This window comes from Mirounga leonina, unplaced genomic scaffold, assembly GCF_011800145.1.
Source record: "Mirounga leonina isolate KUSES-001 unplaced genomic scaffold, KU_Mleo_1.0 Mir_82, whole genome shotgun sequence".
NCBI classification, from domain to species: domain Eukaryota; kingdom Metazoa; phylum Chordata; class Mammalia; order Carnivora; family Phocidae; genus Mirounga; species Mirounga leonina.
In genome coordinates, this window is record NW_023270825.1 from 38233001 (window position 1) to 38239355 (window position 6355).

General features: G+C 41.6%; 1 non-coding gene across 1 annotated transcript; it reads right to left on the bottom strand.

The window, feature by feature from the left end:
• Positions 1 to 256: 256 nt before the first annotated feature.
• Positions 257 to 312, bottom strand: LOC118002806. Its single transcript, XR_004677179.1, has one exon. It is a non-coding gene; the product is annotated as a U7 small nuclear RNA (small nuclear RNA).
• Between the last annotated feature and the right edge of the window lie 6043 nt (positions 313 to 6355).

Here is a 6355-nt window from a genome sequence, read left to right on the forward strand (position 1 = left end):
AGCCATTTTCAGATTCCCAAAGAGCAAGGAGTAAGTGTATTCTGTATTATTGTAGAGAATGAACTTAGAATATACGATGGTCATTACCAAAGAAGCTGTTGAGTAGTTAGAACTGGAAAAGGAATGGACCTCACAAAATGGTGAGTTCCTTGTCTCAAGAAGTGTTCAAACAGAGCCCAAATGATCCCCTCATTGGGAAGTTACAAAGGTGTAGTGGATACCATATATATATTTTTTTTCTTTTTTTTTTTACTGTGGGGGAGTCTTCTGGTGAGGACCTGCTAGACAAATTCTAAAAGGGCTGTAACATTTAGCGGACACCCTTTGAGTGCTTAGCCAGACTGCACTTCCCCTCCTTTGGAAGAGTCCCTTCCACTTTTACTGAGGAGGGGTGAATGTAGGCAACCATGTGCGTGTCGTGGGACCTTTCCCCACCCGTCACAATAGATTGAAGCAGGACCAGACCCCTGACCCAACCTGGAGTCTCTCTTGAACTCAAGAACATGTATGCTGGAGCCAGCAGGAGCTGTAAGGTGGTCCAGCACTGGTTTCCGAGTCGGAGCTGTGGCAATCCAAAGCCATGCAAAGCCCAAGACTTGGAGGACCAAAACTAAGAGCCTTGCGGAAGCAGGTGGCCTGCCGAAGTGCACAGAGAAGGGAGCTGCCTGATGACTTTGACTCATGTGAGAGCCAGATCTATTTCCTTCAGTTCCTTCCTTGTGCCAGATTCCTCATCTCGGAACAATAGCCACCCCTTTACTAAAGCTGGCTTGGGTTTCTGTTCCTTCCATCACAGAAATCCTTACTAAAATCAAAGAGAATTCCCCAGATGGATTATGAGGCCAGAGTAGAACAGTGGCTCCCAGAGATGGGTGATCATCAGATTGCTCTGAGTAAGCTTCCTAGGCACCAGTCCCTGGAGATTGTGATTTAGTGGCAAAAGGCAGATGGAATGTGTATTTTTATTTTTACTTATTTATTTTTTTGAAGATTTTATTTATTTGTTTGACAGAGAGAGACAGCAAGAGAGAGAACACAAGCAGGGCGGGTGGGAGAGGGAGAAGCAGGCTTCCTGCGGAGCAGGGAGCCCGATATGGGGCTCGATCCCAGGACCCCGGGATCATGACCTGAGCCGAAGGCAGATGCTTAACAACCGAGCCACCCAGGTGCCCCAGGAATGTGTATTTTTAAACGCTGCCCTCCCCCCTAATGATTTTGCTACTTGGCCAGTTTGGAAACCACTGGATAAGGTATCATCTAGGATCCTGGTCCCTTTAAAGTCCCAAACTTTGGTTTAGAATTTGACACAATGCAGCCATCCTTGCGATACTTTTCCTACAGAAAGAAAACTAAAATTTGAAATATAACAACCACAAATTCAGATTTACTATTCAGAGAGAAAGGCCAGGGACCCCTGCAACCATCCAAGGATACACACTCTCCAGATTGAATATTAACAAGTCAATATTGATCAGCACACATGACAAGTACAGGTTCCCAGGGTGCTGGGGCAAGGTATTTAAACATTTAAATCAGTGATCCAGACAATGGAATTCAAAGTATGTTCATTCAGTTTATTGATGCTGTCCAACAGGGAAGAGCATCTAAGCACATCTTTCTTGGGCACCTCCAGTTTTCGTAAGATGTCAGCCCTCCAGCTTATGGACGTTAGGACATGTGGCTTTGCCCTCTCGTGGCAACAGACATCTATTTTATTTCATTTCACAATCTGGTAACTTTTTGAAAATTTTTAAGTGCTTAGCTATTTATTCCTGATACATAAGTGGGGGATTCCTAAAGTTTAAGACAGATGGTGTCACCATGTGTAGGGGAAAGCCAGTCTGTATATTACAGTCCTCAGTGAGGCCATCCCCAAACCAGTGAGTTTCATCTCCTCAGGGACAGGGGGATGGCAGAGAAGGGTGGCCTCTAGCCACCTCAACAGATTTGCTGGTTCCACAGACACTGCTCTGCTTTGGTGTCTCCGCCTTCCCCAGTCCTTACCCTGGGATATACCCCATCCCGTCTTTCCTACTGGATAGTTCAATTCCAGTTCTGATCTAACTCTTTTCCAGTTCCAGAGCTCTTCCTTCCCCTCTGTCTTAATTCTGTCACCCAACTTGTCCTCCTCACATTTTGGGTCTTCCTCATGCCAACTCACCAAGCACACACCCTACAAACGAACTCCAACCACACAATTCAAGTCCAATCCCATCCTAGCTGGTTTATCCACCGTCTTTCAACATGGCCATCCCATACCTAAAGTCAGTGCTGCTGAAGACCTATTGTCACCTAGCTCATTCCCATTTTTCTTCCGTACTGCCCCCTGCAGCTTTGCACACAACTGCCCTCCACTGTTTCTCAATAAGGTAGTGACAGGAGAACCCAACACACCGCAGCAAGGAGCACAGAGAATTCCTTCCTATCTTTTGTACCTCCAGTGCTTTTAGTAGTAGTGAACTGAAGTTGCTTTGTATCTTCCACTAGGGGGTACCAACTCATAATTTTTGAAAACAGGAAGTCTGCTGAATACACTTTTTAATGAAAAATGAAGTCCAGGCACAGTGAATTTTTAAAAACTTTTCTGAACATATGCTGTAATTTTATGAAGCAATTTAATTTGATTCTTTTTAAATAAAAGTTGCCCCATGGGCAGAATAATAGGCAACAATCCTGAGTAGTATAAACTTACGTAAGGGAACGCCAATTAAAAATCCTGGCTCTATTACGGGAAGATATATAGTCATGAATTAAAAGAAATAAATGCAAAAACTGAATATAGACAGACAAGTGAAGTTATTTTAAAGCTTTTGTTAGACAAAAATATGGCAACTCAGATTTTCTAGGACTCTCCATCCATGGCGTGGAATTCTATCTTTGGGGTATAAGAGAAGAACTGCAATACCAAAAACTGGTTCAATGTTAAAGTGTTTGGGGTTCTTTTAAGAGGAAGTATGCCCAGGCATTATAGTGTCATGGTTGAAAATGCAGGATGTTAAGAATTAAGCTGGCCTTCGACTTCCTGATCTACCGTTTACCTCCATGAAAACTTCGTCAGCCTCCATTTCCTTAGCCAAAATCTTAGTTCTGCATCAGCTCAATGGGTTTAGTAACAGTACTTCCCACCTAGGTTTGTGGTGTGAATTAGATGAGATCATGTATATAAAGCACTTAGAGAGTGACTGGCCCACATCAGGTATACTCAATAAAAGCTAACTATTCAATGAGTCAGTATAAAGGACACCCCTTGAGATGACCAGGAATAGAAATCTTTGCATTGAAAGAGATATTCACTATCATTTTGGCAAATATATTCATACAGGTAAGCAATCAGACCAGGATAGCTAAGCAATCTGACCAAGGTCAGTTATTCCTGAGGAACTAGAATAGAACTTGGACTTCCTTAATGTCAAGCAGCATTCTTTCCCCTATCCTATACTGCTTCTCCTATATCTGGTAACCTCTTAGCATAGATTAAATATATTCTGTGGTTAACAATTGGTTTTGTTGGCAAAGTTTTGGTGAACATAGCAAAGTTCACATTACTATGGCAGTATCAGAGATTCTAGCAAGTATGTACCTTTAAAGAGTTTGACTTTTAAGCCCCTTTCCTACTTTTAGAAATTTCTAGCCGAAAAGAAAAGGTTATATGCAAAAAGATGTCTACTACCATATTCTTTGGAATACTGAAAAACTGGAAATAATCTAATATCCAACAATTAAAAAAAAGTAGTTAAATATGGTAGACCCATGAATTTTGGGACCATTTAAAAAATTTATGAAGACCACAAAGAAATATGGAAAATATGTATTTTATTCCTCATTCCAAAAGGAAGTAACTTAACAAACAGAATGATAATAATTGTATTTTTATATTATTCCACCAATCAGAAGTTAAATAATTATACAGATAAAATCGGGAAGACAAAAGGAGGAAATGAAGTAATTTTGAGATTATTGTGATTGAGAATGCCTTTTTCTTTCACTTTGAGTTCTCTTTCTAATAAAGAGAGGCAATAAAGAATTGTTTAGAATGAGCTCATTTCTTCACTTTATTGCTACTGAGAACTGAGAACTGAGTTTACATGATCCAAGTGTCCTTTAATGCCCCATGACAACATGTATAATGAAATGAAAGACACAGGGTCAGAACCCTCATTATACAGTGAATTCTGAGGGACACAAGGATGTGTATCAGTCCTTGACCTCTCAGAACTTACAAGCTGGTGGAGGAAACAGGACATATACCTGGATCTCATTACTGCGTCACCTCCAAAATCTTTAACATCCCAGCACTTTTTTAAAGTCTTTTTTAAAGATTTTAAAATCTTTAAAATACCAGCACTTTTTCCCTCCCAGCTTTCATGACACCTGCTCATGAACATCATTAGGACTCCCAGTCTCTGCTCTCTGTTTTCTTTTGATCCATCGGTGTGGTTTCATTTTCTTTGCCATTTCAGCTTACATACTAAGGTGTAACACTTTAGCCACCCCTGCCCCAAGAACAGCACTAGCTTGAACCTTTACCTTTCCAATTCACCTGCCCTGAAAGCCCCCATCCACTGGGCATGTTCAATCATTTGCCATGTCAGTCTGGATGGCGGGACTTCCCTAGACCAAGCCACTCGACATGCCTTCATGTGTTCCTGGGCAGTTCCCTCTCCTCCTCCTCCTCTCACTCTTTCCTTCGGAGATGACCCTGCATTTTAGTGCACAGAGGAAATTATTAAATGGAAACTTCCTTCTCTTGAGCTGAGCCCACAGCCCAGCTGCATTCTGCATCCATCTTTACTCCATGTCGTCCAATTTCTGAGGTGAGGTGACCCTGCACCTGTTCTCTGGAACCCCTGCCTGTTCCTGCCTTTGTCCCATCCAGGACTACCCATCTGTAACCTTGCCTGAACGATTATCTTTTTCCCTCAGAATAACACTAGTCTGTCCTCTATAAAGAAGCCTTTCCTTTGAAATACATACTCTTCAAAATGACTACCACTTGCCTTTCTCCTTCCTCCCCATCACCACCCACATTTCTAAAGAGTCGTTTTACCTTGGCTGTCTCCACTTCCACTTTCCCTCACCTGATAGAGCCTGACTCCTCCCACCCCAATACCCCAACTGCTCCCACAGAAGTCAAATGCCATGACTCCTTTTCATTTCTTTTTTTTTTTTTAAGATTTTTTTTTTATTTATTTATTTGAGACAGAGAGAATGAGAGAGAGAGAGCACATGAGAGGGGGGAGGGTCAGAGGGAGAAGCAGGTTCCTTGCTGAGCAGGGAGCCCGATGCGGGACTCGATCCAGGGACTCCAGGATCATGACCTGAGCCGAAGGCAGTCGCTTAACCAACTGAGCCACCCAGGCGCCCTCCTTTTCATTTCTTATCTCACTTGAACTCTCAGCTGCGTTTCACCCTGTTTACCATTCCTTGTCTTGAAATATTCTCTTCTCTTGACTTTTGGGATGCTCTGGTGTTACCTTAATTAGCACAATGAATAAACTGTTGCCTTTCATCCAGGGAAGACAGAGCTGGAAAGGCTCTCAGCTCAACAGGGGGGCTCACACTTTTAGGGGAGTGGTGGTGTTAGACTTAAGATCTGCTAGATTAAGTTTTGAGGACTGAATTTCTTCCTAGAGACTAGTTTTGTGTCCTCTCTGTCAGGCTGACTGATGATTTTATGAGAGAAGTGTAGCTGGAACTCAACCATAATGATACAGAGAACTGTTTGTTCTTTTATCTTATTGAAGAAAAGGTGTAGTGGAGACTGGATCAGACTATAGGAACTTGTTGGCAATGTTGGAATTTCCTTTCTTGGGGTACAATTAGACATGAGGAAAGTGGAATTCAAGTCATCTGGCTCTCCCTCAGTGACCTCTAACAGCTAAAGCCTCCAACCTGCATTCATTCCATTCAATAATATAATGAATTTTTCATTATTAAAATAATATTACTTTTTAATTTTTAATATCATTCTTGTAAAGTGCAATTTGGTACTTGACTATATGCTGTCTATTGGCTATTTTGATTCTTTCTTACTTCGAAGTAATATATATCCCCTATCAGACTGCAAATGCTTTGAGGTCAAGGGTCCATTTTAGTCTAATTCTCTTCTGTCTTCTACAGTACTTACCATAGGGGTGAACACTTGGGAGATGATTTTAAAAATTCCTGTTCAATTCTGCAAGAATTTTAACTTTCCAAATTTCAATGGGTTTTGAACAACTCCTGAATGCAATCTGTTATTCTAGGTGCAAGGTGTAATACAGAAAATATTTAAGTTATTTGCATTTTATGAGCTGGAGGAGAGGCAGGAACCCCTAAATACCTAGGGAGAATTTAGCACAAAGCTGAAATGGCC